The sequence below is a fragment of the Hippopotamus amphibius genome, chromosome 9, assembly GCF_030028045.1.
Source record: "Hippopotamus amphibius kiboko isolate mHipAmp2 chromosome 9, mHipAmp2.hap2, whole genome shotgun sequence".
NCBI lineage: Eukaryota > Metazoa > Chordata > Mammalia > Artiodactyla > Hippopotamidae > Hippopotamus > Hippopotamus amphibius.
The window spans coordinates 119,519,164-119,535,646 of NC_080194.1; positions in this window are offsets into that span (position 1 = coordinate 119,519,164).

The window sequence follows — 16,483 nt, forward strand, 5'->3', positions numbered from 1 at the left end:
AGGAAGGATTATGGACTGTTAGAGGAACTGAATGAATGCACTGGAAGCTGGGCCGATGTAGGGACTGTGTGTGGAAAAGAAGGTTTGGGTTAAGGCTTGCACTTTTTGTAGGTTCTTGGAGACTAAAGCATACTGATTCAGGACATGGACTCTGGAGCCACACTGTCAGGCTGGGCCCAGCTCTGCCATTTGCTAGCTGTGTAAACTTGGGCAGGTTACTAAACCACTCTGTTCCTCAGTCTACTGATGTGTAAAGTGGGGATGGAAATAATACCCACTTGATAGGTGCTTGTAAAGGCGAAATGATACTCAGAGCACTTAGAGCAGTGTCTGGTGTGCAGTAGGTGTTGGTGGTGGTTGATTAAATACATAGGTAAATATATTCATAAGTATTAAAGGCTTGGAGGCAGCCGCTGGTGAAATTTGCGAACTGAAATGAACTACACCCTGCTGTATTTCTTCTCCAGCTTTTGGTTGCTATTGACCACATCTGTAGCACTATTGAATTAGAAGCAATTTTTCTCATATTTGACTGCTGTTTGCTACGACTTTGCTGAGTCTCTTCTAGGAGGAGGTGTGACTAGAGTCAGACACGCTGTGATTTGTCAAGAGGCCACCGGTGCTCACATCAGCCAGGAGAGAGGAGTGTGTGGGACCCTGTGGCTGCCATGATGAGCTTGGTTTTGTCTGTTCAGACAAAATTATGAAGGGGTCCTGTTTTGTCTCATGTCATCGCTGTTGCATTGCGACCTTGTGCTGCTGGTCCTGTGAGATTGTTTACGTGTGATGGGAGGACAGCGTGGCCTCCCTGAGCACTAGGCAAGCATCTAAGAGCAGTGAAGCCTGGTTGGCAGCACCAGGCCAGCTCCTAGGGGTCAGTGCTGCTTTTCTTTTTCACACAGGGGAGGAGGTGAGTCTTCACATGATGAATAGGTGTTTGCCAGGCAGCAGAAAATAGCAGGAGCCAAAGAGCATAGAGATTGAAGCTCTTAAGGTTGAAGTGTTAGGGGAACTTGACCTTGGGCAGCAAGAGGAAATTCTGGAGAGATGGTCCGAGAACCAAATGGGGAAGGTCCCAAGGGCTTTTAAGTCGGGGAACTGACATGACCTGGATGTGTGTTTTAGAAAACTCCCCAGCAGCTGTGCGGCAGATGGGCTGGTGACAAAGGGAAAGTCTGTTCCCTCTTCCTTCCCGACGGCCATAGCCCTCACTTACCTGATCTGTTGCAGCACGTCCTTCTTAGTGTACCCACTTCTGGTTTGGCCACCTCCCCTGTCCAAGTGTTTATGCCGTGGCCAGGGTGATTTTTGAGAATCACACATATTCTCCTGTCACTTTGTTACTTGGAACCTTTTCAGCCACAAGGTAACTAGTGGCACTCCATTGTAGGACACACCTCCCCATTCCTGATCTGATCCCGCTAGCCTGGATCTGATCCTTGCCAACCGGAAATTTCCACTTGGATGTCTCAGAATGATCTCAAATTCATTATTTCCAAAACGGCGCTCAAGATCACCTACCCGAATTTTCCTGCATTCCACACCGGCCCCCCCCGAACTCAGTGGATGGTGCCACTGTCCACTCGGAGTAAAAAAGGTAGGAGTCATGGTGGAACTGCCCTTTCACTTACCTCCTCTGCAATCAATCACTCAGACCTTAGACTGTGTCTGCAGAATGTCTCTGGAATCTACCTCCTTTCCTCCACCTCTGCAGCTGCCGTCTCCGTCCACGCTCAGGTCATCCGTGGTCGGAGCCGTGGCACTCATCTGCCAACCGCGCTCCCCAGTCACGCTGAAGCCAGAGGTTTGCGAAAGGCACACAGGACCGTGTCACTCCCTAGCTTAATAGCTCGTTGTTGCTTTAGAAAAAGAGCAAAGTTCCTCACGTGGTCCTCCCGGCCCTGCCCGCTCCATCCTGCTCTCCAGTTTTCCTTCCCCTCTCTTCCCTTCTCGCCACCATGCTCTCCCTTCCTCAAGCAAACCCCGTGCCTGCCTTCCCTGGGGCCTTTCAGCAGGCCGGTCCCTCCCGAAATGTTTTCTGCCACCCTCGCTTGTCTGACCAGCTCCACGTCATCCCTCAGACTGACTTCCTTTGACATTCGTCCTTGAGACCCTGCTCGATTTATGGAGGGCCTGTTCTGGTGCCGGTGCAGCAGTGAAGGAAACAGACACAAATGGAGCCCTTGCGGGGTGTGTATTCCAGTGGAGGAAGCAGCCAGGAAACAAACCAGCAACATATCTGGCCCGTGAGCCGGTGGGAGGTGTGGGAGGAGTGTTGGAAGGAGTTGCCCGTTGAGCTGGGATGGCCAGGGAAGGCCCCACAGAGAAGGTCAGTGCTGGGGCGGGAGGGAGCCCTGCGAATGGACATCTGGGGAAACGGTGACCCAGGCAGAGAGTACAAAGGCCCTGAGGCAGGGGCTGGACTGGCCTGTCCCAGGAGCAGCGAGGCCTGGGTGAGTGACAGGGAGAGGAGCTCTTGGAAGGATCCAGCTTTCACTCTAAGTGAGATGGGAGCCGCTGGGGGCTTGGAATGGAAGACGGAGGTGACCTGACTTGGGTTTGAACAGGACCCTGTCAGCGTCTCTGTTGAGAACAGACTGTAGGGGGCAGCATGGCGGCAGGGAGGTCTGCTCTTGGAGTATCCCAAGTCAGAGCTGCTGGGGGCTTGGATTAGGATGGTAGCGGAGGTGCTGGGAATCTGTTAGATTGCGGATAGACTGCGAAGGTCGAGCGCATACAACGTACGGATGGATTGGATGTGCGGTGAGACTGAGTAGGCAAAGATGACACCAAGGTTTTTGGCTTATCTCAGCCGTGGCTCCTTGAAGGAGGCCTCTCTGGCACCTGCAGACGAGATGTAGCCTCTGTTCCATGTTCTCATAACACTCTGTGCGTCTCCTTTGTGGTAATCAGCCCGGTTGTAGTTCAGACATGTTTAATGTTTGTCTCTCCCAGCAGAATAAAAACCACACAAAGCAGGGACCTGTCTCCCTTAGTGCCATTCGCATTGTAGACACACAATAAGCATCCGTGCGATGACTAAACCGATGAGACCCGAATGCAGGTGCTCAAGGTTCTATTTCCTGATGAGGTCTTAAAAATTCTGGTTTTCCGTTTTACTGGTTTTCAGTGGTCTGTATGTGTTAGAAAGCAGACCGGGGACTGTTAGGCTGAAATTCCACTGTGCAAATTATAGATGTTCATCTAATTTCTCAACAGAATTGGCAGATGTTCGTTCCCCACCCCACCCCCACCCCCGTCATGCAGGCAGATCACAGGCCCACCTCTCAGGAAAGCCAGCATTTTCCCGAGGGCCCTGGCCTCTCCAGCACACTAATTGCATCTTAACATCTATGCCCCAGAGAGCCGACCTGAGATTTAGATCTGAAATATCTTGAAGGCAGGTGCCAAGCTACTTTCCATTTCCAGAGAAGACGTGTCCCTTTAGAACTAGAATATTCTGTCAAGGATACGTTAGCTGCCAGACTTGCCCATCAAGAAGATCAAATAAATTGTGGATGTTTTTTGCCCCCATTTTTTTTTTTAAATAGAAGGAACAAATTGGATTTTGGAAAATATCTGTGACAGATAATGATCTTCGATCTTGCATAGTAATATCATGTCTTTCTCTCTTAAAAGCATCATTTTTTTGAATGGCAGAAGTGAATACAGTTGACCCTTGAACAACATGGGTTTGAACTGCACAGGTCCACTTACACAGGGAGATTTTTTTTTTCATTAAATTCAGGTCTACTCGCTCTGAAGTTGTTGAATCTCCAGATGCAGAACCGAGGCTACGGAGGGCCAACTGTAACGCTATGGCTGGATTTTGTACTTCAGGGGGTCAGCACCCCTAACCCCCACGTTGTTCGAAGGTCAGCTGTACTTCTTCCCCACTCAGGAGCCTACTGTGGACATACTGTGTGTGTCCTTGCACCCAGATAGGCCTCATTTTTTTTGCTGGCTGCATCATATTATGCAGTGCAGTTGTACCTTATTTGGCTGTCCTTCTTTTGGTCAACATTTAGGTGGTTATGATTTTGCTCTTAAAATTGTGCTGTGATGAGCATCTTTGCACACACGTTTGAGTTTTCCCATGAGATGGATTTCGGGGGAGAAGCTTCTGCAGAACGGTACTCCAGGGAAGTGATAATCAGTTTCTGTTACCATCCACGGTGAGTGGAGATGCTAATCATGGAACATTCTCTGTCTCTTAGATTGTTCACCAACTGACCGGTGGAATATAATACCTGTTTTTAATTTGTATCTCTAAACTCATGAGTGAGACTGAGCGATTTTGTCTGCTCACACTCTCTGATGCTTTCCGTGTGAATCCTCTCTCCCATGTCACTGTCCTGCTGGATTGTTGTCTTTTTCTTGTTCGGCTATTCATATTTTGTTATTATTGATTTGTAAGAACCTTTTGTATCTGGGATGGTCATCCTTTGCCTCGATATCTGTTGCAGGGTTTTCTCTCGAGCTGATGCTTGTCCTTTTCATTGTGGCTTATTCTGTACATTTCGTGATACAGAACTAGTGACTCCTTAGGGTGCAGAATCTGACAATCTACCTTTATGGCTTGTGGTTTTGGGGTAAAGCTTTGAAAGGCCATTCTCAATCCTTATAACATTTTCTTTTAGCACTTCTGTGGTTTTGGCTTTTATGCTTAGATTATTCATCTATATTTATTATTTCGTACATTATAAGGTAGCAGTTTTAACTGAATATTTTCTCAAATTATTAGCCAGTTGTCTGTACACTATTGAATGCTCTGAAATTTCCCCATTGATTGGGACATCACTTGTATTATATACCAAATTCTCATATATACTTTAATACGGCAATGCGTATGTCATGCTTTTCTTAAATTGAAGTATAGTTGATGTACACTATCGTGTTAGTTTCATGTGTCCAGCACAATGATTCAGTTATATATATGTATGTATATACTCTTCAGATTCTTTTCCCTTACAGGTTATTACACAATATTGAATATAGTTCCTTGTGCTATACGGTAGGTCCTTATTGGTTGTCATTCTTGAATTCTAGTTGAAATTGCTTTTTTTTTGTTTGTTTCATTTTGAAGCCTGAAAACTTTTGACTCACAAAGTAACTCAGTTTTGAATTGATTCAGAGCTCCCATACCTTGCTTTGCAGGGTAAGGATGGGTTTGTAGCAGGGTTATCAGAATATTTTTAGTCCCTTTGAGCGGCTGTGCTCCAGGAAGAAAGAAAAGGAAAGGATACTAGCAAGAGACCGCAGAGTCTGCCCCTTTTCATCAGGAAAGCAGTCGCTTTTTGGGAAGCCCTACCCTGTAGACTTCTGTGTACCTCTCATTATAGGGAAGTACGAATTTCTAATAGGGTAGACTGATGCCTCAAACAAAATTGGGGTCCTCTGAGGAAGAAGGGGTGAGCAGATATTGGAAAGGGAACTTGGAGGATTTCTACATGCCTCATCTTTTTTTTCCCTCTAGAATTTCCTCAAGTATTCTGAAGAGAGAGGGTGGGGGCGGGGAGAGGGAGATAATTTATCCAGAATAAAGTGTTCAGTTTGATGAGTGTTGACAGCTGTATATATCTGTGTACCACAAGCCGAAACAGGATATAAAATATTTCTGAGACTCCAGAAAGTTCCCTTCTATCTCTAGTTAGTCTCTTTACCTCCCCTCTCACCCCCCACAACCATTTTCTGATTCAGGCTACTATAGATTTGCCTGTTCTTAAATGTCGTATGTGTTTATGATGTATCCTGCAGTATGCATTCTTTGTTTAATTAATTAACTGATTGGCTGTGTTGGGTCTTCATTGCTATGTGCGGGCTTTCTCTAGTTGCGCGTGGGTGAGTGGGGGCTACTCTTCATTGTGGTGCAAGGGCTTCTCATTTCCGTGGCTTCTCTTGTAGAGCACGGACTCTAGGCTTATAGGCTTCAGTAGTTGTGGCACACAGGCTCAGTAGTTGTGGCACACGGGCTTAGGTGCTCTGCAGCATGGCATGTGGGATCTTCGCAGACCAGGGATTGAACCCGTGTCCCCTGCATTGGCAGGCAGATTCTTAAGCATTGCACCACCAGGATAGCCCAAGTATGCATTCTTTTTGTGTCTTTCACTCAAGATGTTCTTTGAGATTCATCCATGTTGTACACATTATCAAAGATAAACACCTGTTGTTAAAGATAAAGCTGGGTACTAACATGGTAAGGTCAGATTTTAATCAGTAAGAACTGTTGGAACAGGGAAAAGAATCCAGCATGAACTCAACTCAACTCCAATTTGTACAGAGGGTGTTTTAAAGGGAGGAAGAGGGAGGAAGAAGAGGGCATTCAGTAGAATCCGAGAGAAAAATGAGAGAAAGTGGGAAAAGGCAGGGTTGGTCCACGTGAAACCAGCTGGATTTGCTAACTGGGAGACAGGGAGGCCCTATCTTCAGGTGTTGCCTGGAACCAACAGTAAATGCTTTTGGTAGCCTTGACTTTCCTCAGGCAGGCACGCTAAGGGGGACTGGAGACGCACTAGGGGTGTGGCCCTGAGCTGTTAGAAACTGTGAGAGTGTTTGCTCAGGTCCTTGTATTATAGGCCAAGATTGAGGTGTAGTTGAGGAGGGCTCAGAGGAGCCTGGCTAGAGTTTGGTCAAGGAGACAAGCTTTGTCGGTGTAAAATAGTTCACTCCTTTCTGTGTTGTGTGAATATACCACGATTTGTTCATCCATTCACCTGATGATGGATATTTGAGGTGTATCTAGTTTTTGGCCATGGTGAATAGGCTGCAGTGAACATCTTACATAAGGCTGACATTTTTCTCGGATAAATATCTAGGAGTAGAATTGCTTCGTCGTAGGCTGGGTATGTATTTAACTGCCACACTAATTTCCAAAGTGGTTTATCAGATTACACTTCCCACCAGCAATATATCAGAACTCCGTTCCATATGCTTGTGAAACATTCGGTGTTGTCAGTGGGTGTGAAATCGCATCTCATTTTGGCCTTACATGGCATTTCCCCGGTGACAGATGTGCCCATGTTATGTGCTTATTGGCCATTCCTGCATCTTCTTTTGTGACTTGTCTCTTCAAGCCCTTGCCCGCTTTTGTGGATGATGATGATGTGGATTTTGACTTGTTAGAGTTCATTATATATTCTGGATGGGAATCTTTCGTCAGATCGGTGTGTTGTAGATATACGTACACATTTAGGAAAATGAAAATTTTAAATGTCATTTACAATAGCATTCAAAAACCAACGGTCAGTCAAACTCCCAGTCAAAACCTTAGCCATCTTTTTTTTTGAAAAATTAACAATTGATTCTAACATGTATATGGAAACACACAAAAAATCTAGAATAACCCCCAAATCTTCAGAAGACGAGTGAAGTGGGGGAACTTATAGTGCTTAATATTACTGAATTTTAAGACCCACCGTAAAGCTACAGTGATCAAAACAATGTGGTCTTGGCTTAAAGACAGAAAATAAATCAGCGAAATAGAAATAGACTAATACCAGTGCTGTCAGTTGAGTTTTGCCCCGAGTGCCAAGTCAGTTCAGTGGGGAAAAGTAAAATCTTTTTAACCAATAGCTCTGGATCCAGTGGATATTCAAGTGGAAACAGAATGAACATTGACCTCATTCTATACACACATTACTAATTTGGGATGGACCACAAACCTAAATATAAAAGCTAGAACCGTAAAGCTTCTTTATGCAAACATAGGGGAATATCTTGGCAGCTTTAGGTAAATATTGAGTATGTAGAACACAAAAGGCACTAACTACAAAGGAAAAAGAGAGAAACTGAGAGAATGAACAGGCGAGCCTCAGAGCGGGAGAAAATATTCAGAATACGGTTCTTAAAATGCTTTATTTTTTCCAAAAGTACATTAGCATTATTTAGGTCCATGGCATCTTTGTTCTGCATTAATTATATTAGGTGCATTTTCTGTTTTTTCGGTTAAAATGTTAGATGTGGGCCATTGTACCAAGGGACTGATTTGATTCTCCTACTTAATTTCACTCTCTGTGAATGCAGGTTCCTTTTCCATTTATGCTTTGCCCGCTATTCAATGCCTGCGTACAAGAGAGACAGTAGATTGTAGATCATATTATTCCTTGTAAAATAATTAGATGTTAGATGAAGCCAGAAGGCAATACCAGTAGTCTCCTTTGGGAGGAAACTAGCCTGTGAGTCTTCTGAGTTATTCAGCCCCAGTTTTTCAGATGATGGAACACTTAACGTCTGCCAACCTGCTTAGGAAAGCAACAGGAAGCTTTCAGGAGCTCCCAGGAAGGGAAGCAAATCCAAACTCTGTTTAGGTACAGAGTCTGTTGCCCTTAAGACTTTGCTTCCTGTCTTCCATTTATAAACCAAGAATACAACCAACAGGAAACAGAATCCAAAAATGGACACTAAAAGATGTAGAAGAACAACAATGAAAGTAAAAATCAGAGGAGTATCTTCAAGACCACAAGCAGTATGTAGTTAAAATCCTAAACTTGAAAATTAATGCTGAGAATATTCAGTTGATTTTTGCAGTTGCATGCATATGGGTAAATGTATATACAGATATATATGTATCTGTAAGCAGTTAAGCAGTTCACACACACACACACACACACACACACACACACACACACACACACACGATACCATACCGTTTAAGCACCTGAAGTGTTGGGGGCGGGATCTAAATCCAGGTAGGTCAGTAGGTTTGTAAAGCAGTCCAGTGAATGTCCCTCAAGATTCCACAGCGTGGGGCAAATGACTTTAGGGTTGTTACCAAGCCTCTATGTGTTCCTGTTTGTCAAGCATCTGAGTAATGCCTGGCACGCAATAAGCCCACAGTGCCTGTCCAGGAGACGTGGAACGAACCAGCCCCAGCCTTGATCCTCATAGTGTGGGAGACCAGGGAGGGCCCTTCCCAGTCCCTGAAGCCTCAGGTGAAGAAATGCCTGCTGGAGGGCGGTTCACAGCTTCATGTGAATTTCTCATTGTTGCAGCTGACACATGGGACAGAATCAGTCAATGTTTCTTTAATGATGAGGTGGTTGGGCCAGATCACTGTTTCCCAGGGGAGGAATATGAGATGATTTTAGGCAGTACACAGAGCTGTTTTAAATGTTAATAGTTAGGTATTTGTTACAGTGTGTTTTAGAAGAAAATATTAACACATCAGACCTGAGTACTAAGAAAATTGAGTTTATTTAAAGACATATTACATTGGGGAGGAGAGGTGGGGAGGCCAGGATTGGGAGTCTGGGATTAGCAGATGCACACTGTTATGTATAGGATGGATACACAACAAGGTCGTACTGTATAGCACATGGAACTATATTCACTATCCTGTGATCAACCATAGTGGATAAGAATATGGAAAAGCATATATATATGTATAACGGAATCACTTTGCTATACAGCAGAAATTAACACATTGTGAATGAACTACATTTCAATGAAGTAAATATTAAAAAAAAAGATGTTACATCGAACAGGTGGTATGTGAGTGTCATGAACGTTTTGAAAGCAATAGTGGATTGAATGAAGATTGAGTGATTCTTTCAGGTCTTCCCAAATCTGAGACGTTGATTCTTTGATTCTGGGTTTGAGACATGAAATGAAGATATTCAGATGGAAGGGATGTTCTCTGGATTTGGGAAACAGGACGATCGTGGAAGGGACAGCGGAACTAGGTGCACAGTATCAGGGTGCGGAGATAAGACTATTAATATTTTGGTATCTACTCTGGGCAGTCTTCATGTATATGTGTACGTTCATTCTAACAAACTTGGGAACGTCCTGTGCATATAATCTTGTAGCCTGCTATGTCGACCTGATACTATAACTCCAGGTTCAGCGTTCTTGTAACAAAACCCCCAAAAACAAAAAACTGTGTTCATTCTTGGTTATTTCCTAAGGATGAAATCCCAGAAGTGGGACTGTTTGGCCATTGTGTTCGCACGTTCTTCTGGCTTTTTATACTTGTTGCCGTAGTGCCTTGAAGCGTGACTGTGCCAGTTACCAGTTTGGACAGTGGTGCTCCAGGGCCCTCTTGCTCATTCCTCTCAAAGCCAGGTTCTATTACAAAAGAGTTGTATTTCTGATTTGATTGGAGTAATACTGCTCTCTGTTTTTGCTTTCATTTTCATTTTGCTTTTTTTTTTTTAATCATTGATAAGCCTATTTGTATGTTCATTGGTCAGTTTCTCTTCTTTTGTGAATGGTTCATTTTTGTCCTTTACCCATTCTTTTTCTTCTGGAATATTAGTTTTTTTCCTGTATTAATTTATGAGTCCTTGATATCGTAAGGATATTAACACTTTGTGACTTGTTACAGATATTTTTCCTAGTGTAATATTTGCCTTTTATGTTTGTATATGAAATCCAGACTTATTGTTGCTCTTGTTGTGAAGACAGTACTATTTTATTGATGGAAACAATTTAATTTAACAAGAAAGAGAATAACATCATTTAAAAATGGCAAATATTGGGACTTCCCTGGTGGTCCAGTGATTAGGACTCTGTGCTTCCACTGCAGGGAGCATGGGTTCAATCCCTGGTTGGGAATTCAGAAGCCACATGCCATGCGGCATGGCCAAAAAAAAAAAAAAAAAAAGGCAAATATTCCTCTCTTGTTAGCTATTCCGTTGCTAAATGTTGACAGCTGGTGAGTCCCTTATCATCATAGGCCATGGTGATTGCTCACAGTTCAATACTATTTTTTTAAATTGAAGTGTAATTGATTTACAATATTGTGTTAGTTTCAGGTGTACAACAAAGTGATTTCAGTTATGCATACAAAATGTAACAATCCTGTCTGAGCCATTCTGTGACACACATGGTCTTGCTATTCTCTGAAACCAGATGGGACTTCCTCTCAACATGTCCTGCCGTCACTGTCAAGTCCATTAGAGGTGTTCTTATCTGTGCGAGAGGGCACGGAGGTTATTCCTGGTGGCATGGCAGGCTTGGACAGCTGTGGCCACAGCCCCAGGTGCTTTAGTCCACACACCATTTAGGGGCCATTTGAAGAAACAGCACAAATCCTGATTGCTGTTGACGGTCGTCCCTGATACCTTCTAATGAGATCAAGAAGGAGCCAGTATCCAACCTTCCAGGGCGAGGGTTAGCTGCTTGGAAGAAAATCTCAGAGAGGATGGTGGGCATCTCTTAAGTAATGTGTCCTTGCCAGTGCCCTCGATGGCACGGGGGTCAGTATTGCGCGGAAAGGCACAGACATCCTGAAGGTGAAGGCTTAGCCTGCTGACTTCACTCACCTTTTCCTTTTTCTGTCTGTACGAGAGATGATGATACGCTGTCCCAACAAAGGAGCTTTCTCAGTAACTACAAAATTAAAATTCTAAGCGATAAGGAAAGCAATTAATTGGCAGTGGTTTTAATTTCTCTTTTCAGTCTCACAACGGATGGTGTCTTAGATATAAGGAAATATAGCCTATGTGTCGGGACCCTCTTGCCATGCCCAGTTCTCCTAGGTCGTGTGTCGGGTGACTGGTTAGTATTCACTGTGTGGATGCTTAGCTGCTCTCCAGTTGGCGACCTGTAAATCCTGAATCTTGGTGCCCGCCTCCCTTCAGAGCTACAGGAGCAGTGCCCAGCAGCACCCTCTTCTTTCCTCTTCTCAGCTGGGTGTTGTGCATCTTTTCATCTTGGCCACTCTCACAAGCAAAGCAGGGAGATCCTATTTCCCTGGAAGCATGGAAACCACTGGCAGTCTTCTAGATTTGAGGACTGCAAAGAGCCACATGTTGGAAACACGAGGAAGTAGGAGTCATGGGAACTAGTGATTGGGGTCCTTGTGTTATGTCCCTGTGTTTCCCCAAGTGATGGTGGTACTTGTGTTATGTCCAGGTATCTCCCCAAGTGATGGGGGTCCTTGTGTTATGTCCCTGTGTTTCCCCAAGTGATTGGGTGTCCTTGTGTTATGTCCAGGCATCTCCCCAAGTGATGCAGGTCCTTGTGTTATGTCCCTGTGTCTCCCCAGGTGACCAGGGGTCCTTGTGTTATATCCGAGCACCTCCCCACCTTTTTGTACTGCCGCACATCACTGGCTGCACCCAGTGTGCTGTGCAGATCCATCCCTGGCTCCTGCCAGGCCCTGTGTGACCTGAGTCTGCTTTTCTCCCCAACCTCTTCTCCCATTTCTCCTGTTTTCTGACTCTTCTGCAGCCCCTCTCCCTACTTCCTGCTACTGGAACCCTCCACGTCCACTCCCACTCCTGAGCGTCTCTATCTGCTGTTCCTCCTGCCTGGAATGCCTTTTGCACAGCTGCCTTTCCTTAATTCTCTAGCATTCAGCTCAGCCATGCTTTTTAGTTTTTTATTTTTTTTAAAGCTTTTAAAAATTTTTATTTATTTTTATTTTATGTATTGGCTGTGTTGGGTCTTCGTTGCTGCACGCAGGCTTTCTCTACTCGCAGCAAGCAGGGGCTGCTCTTCGTTGCGGTGCGTGTGCTTCTCAGTCCAGTGGCTTTTCCTGTTGCAGAGCACGGGGGCGCTAGGCGTGCGGGCTTCAGTAGTTGCAGCGCATGGGCTCATTAGTTGTGGCACGCGGGCTCTAGAGCACGGGCTCAGTAATGGTGGCACACGGGCTTAGTTGCTCCGCAGCATGTGGGATCTTCCTGGACCAGAGCTTGAACCGTGACCCCTGCATTGGCAGGCGGATTGTTAACCACTGTGCCGTCAGGGAAGCCGAGCCATGCTCTTTAAGAGAGGCCTTCCCTTTTGCCTCTCTAGTAGGTCCTCCAGCCGCCATACCATTTTGTCCCTCGTTTGTCATAATCTCTGTCTTGGTCTCTATCCCTTCTCTGTTTTGTTCACCACTGTAACCCAAGGCCTGGCACTTCGCAGACACTCAATAAATATTGCTGGACTGAATCAATAGTATTAAATTGACTGACAATGCAGAGCTGGGGGGAATAGACAGTGCTGCTCGTTATCCAGGAGGGCACTAATAAATCCAACAAGGAACATGTAGAGGCAGGGAAATGGATCCGCTTTTGAGCAGTTCGAGTCTCTTCGCAGTGGGGTGAGCGCCGTCTCTGTGGGGAGCAGTCCACCGTGGCTCCATATTGTGGAACGTATTCTTCTTGCCCTGGATGCTGAGGCTGACTAAGGGCCCTTCCAACCTTTGAATTGTTTGATGTGTGTTCTCATCACTGGTCTACTGTTCTGGCTTCAACTGCAGCTACGGCTTTTACCACGAGATGGCGCCAGAGGATGCCTTTGAAATCAGTCTTCCTCAAACTGCCACCCACAGTGAGAACGCATTTTTCCCAGCACTTATGCCCCCAGCACACACTTGAAACAGAAGCTTCACAAAGCAGTTCTGACTCTTACATGGTGGATGTATTATTCAGGATATCACGTGGGATGCTTAAGACTGCAAGTAACAGAAGCCTGACTCAATTTAACTCAAATGATAAGGACGTTTATTATCTTACTAAATATTTCCAGGGAGAGAAGGCTCCAGGCCCACGGGGCTGTGGCGTGGCCTTAGGGATCGGGTTCCTTCCCTGACTTCTCATTTGTCCTAAGGCTGGTTGCACTCCTGGTTGCCAGGGGGCTTCCAGTGGTAATCAGGGCTTCAGCTCCCAGGTTGGAACACTACAACTTTAACTGCTTGTAGTGTAGACTGGGGTAGAGAGAGTTTGGGCTACTCTAGCATCTTCCAGGTCGTAGCTGTGACCTCCTTAAGGGACATGAAAGCGCTGGTATTTAATACAGAGTCAGGAGAAATACTTTACTAGTTGTTAGTGATGTTTGCCAAATATTTCTGGGTCTGTCTTCCCCTGGACACAGCACTTTTGGTTGAGCAGAGTTATGTGACTAGCTCTGGCCAGTGAGTTTGCTGAAGGACTAATTGGTTGCAGGTCTTCTGTATGACGTATGAGGTGAGGTTATTTGCTCTTTAGGGTCCTGGGAAAGGAATTAGTGATATGAGGGAAGAGAGAGGTAGGACATGACTGTGGTGGGAAATATGATGGGCAGTGTCTTTGAATGTAAAGGTGGATGGATGAGTCTGTTTAAACTTGTGCTGGAGGGACTTCCCTGGTGATGCGGTGGTTAAGAACCTGCCTGCCAGTGCAGGGGACATGGATTCAATCCCTGGCCTGGGAAGATCCCACATGCCATGGAGCAGGTAAGCCCGTGTGCCACAGCTACTGAACCCATGTGCCACAACTAGTGAAGCCCGTGCACATAAGCCTGTGCTCTGCAACATGAGAAGCCACCGCAATGAGGAGCCCCTGCCTGCCACAACTAGAGAAAGCCTGCACTCAGCAGTGAGGACCCAACGTAGCCAAAAAAAATCAAAAACCACCCCCTGAAAAACAAACAAAACAAAACAAAACAAAAACTTGTGCTGGAGTAATAGGTATGATTTAGCCTTTTTTTAAATTGAAATATTTTTGATTTATAATGTGTTAATTACTGCTGTACAGTAAAGTGATTGTTATCTATATACTTTTTTCAAAAACTATTCTTTTCCATTATGGCTTATCATAGGATATTGAACATAGTTCTCTGTGCTGTACAGCAGGACCTTGTTGTTTATCCATCCTATATGTAAAAGTTTACCTCTGCTAACCCCAACCTCCCACTCCATCCTTCTCTCAACCCCCGCCCCCCTTGGCAACCACCAGTCTGTTCTCTATGTCCACGAGCCTGTTTCTGTTTCATATCTAGTTCATTTGTGTCATATTTTAGATTCCATATATAAGTGACATCACGTGGTATTTGTCTTTCTCTTTCTCACTGACTTCACTTAGTATGGTAATCTCTAGTTGCTGGATTTGGCCTTTTGAGGTGGATAAATTTCCTGTGGATCCTCGACCTGGTTCCTGGGAACTTGGCCATGGACCCTGGCCTGAACCTGCTCTCTACTCACCTGCTTCCTTTTTCATCTCTTTCAGGTTTGCAGTAAGCATTGGCTACTGGCAGGACCCTTACATCCAGCATTTGGTGAGACTGTCTAAAGAGAGGAAGGCCCCCGAAATTAACAGAGGCAAGTGACCATCTCCCTTCCCCACATCTCATCAGCTGAGAGGCCTGAGGTTTTAGGCATTCATTCTTTCAAAGAGCATTTAAAAGGGTGTACTCTCTCCAACGGTGTGTGAAAGTGCTCGTTTCCCCACTTCCTCAGCAGCACAGTGTATTGTGAAACTTTTCATCTTTGTTCATCGGATACATGAGAAATGGTTTTTACAGTAATTGTACTTTATTCCCCTTCTTTTGAGGTGAGGTTGAAAATCATGTTTCTATGTTTAAAAGCCATTTATATAGCTTTTACTGCGAGCTGCCTGTTTACAGAAGGGATTATTTTTGTTCTTGCTGTGGCCCTATTAAAGTCTTAGTAACACTGTTAGGTTCTGCAAGTAATTTCCATCAAGGAAGTTGAAGGATTTGAGACAGGAGTGTGACTTTGTTTTAGCCAGATTGAGAAATTGACCAGTGACCGTAATTCTTGTGTGTGCAGGGAATCTTGGCCCTAAAGATGGGTCCTCTAGGCAGGTTCTGTAAGAAGTGCAAAGAAAATTGTAAATGGTGGATCCTGAGAAGAAGTACATGGTGGTTAGTTTGAGCGGAGGGTGACTCCAGGCATCGATTAGATTGGGCAAGGCCTGGCTGAGAGGCTTTCCTCAAGCCTCCCTCCCCCACTCTTGAGACAGATTTCCCAACGAATGTTCCCGAGGCAGGGACCCACCATGGCAAGTGGCTCGGGGCCCCGGGTGGCAGGTCAGCCCCCCTTCCTCTTCCTGTCTCGGGTTTGCATTTCTAGATTGGGGGCCTGCAGCCCGGTAGGACAGCCGCTTCCCACACGTCTACAGTGAGGACATATTCTCTCCCCAAAGTGAAGCCATTGTGGGTGATATTCTGTAATATACAATAAAGGTGATTTACTAGGAAAAGAAAAGCAGACACAAGCCCAAATTATGTATTTATTAATCATGGAGGGATTATGAAATGGACTATTTTATTTTATTAATGAATGAATGAATTCAATGCATTTTTTTGGCGGCACTGGGCGGCATGCAGGACCTCAGGTCCCCAACCAGCAGTGGAACCCATGCACTCTTGCAGTGGAAGTGCGGAGTCCTAACCCCTGGACCGCCAGGGAATTTCCCCACATTACTTATTAGCACAGTCACCAGACATAAAATGTCTCTGTCAAATGGCAATAAAAGTTTCGAAATGCTGCTCTCAAATTTTGTTCTTGAAACAGTCACACCTTGCGTCTCGGGCCTTTGGAACAGACAGACGCTGTCTCCCTGTCTCCCTTCTGGGCTTCCCATCCCCTTTGTCCCAGCTCCCCACGCCAGAGCTTGACAAGTCCATTCATTAGGCCACCACTTGCTGGTGTCCCCCCCACCCCCATCTGTGATGCCATTTTGTCAACACCGAGGCTCTGACCCAGGCAGGATGGGGGTGAGAGGAGCGAGAGAAGCAGCATGGCTTTCTTTGCTTTGACATTCATCTG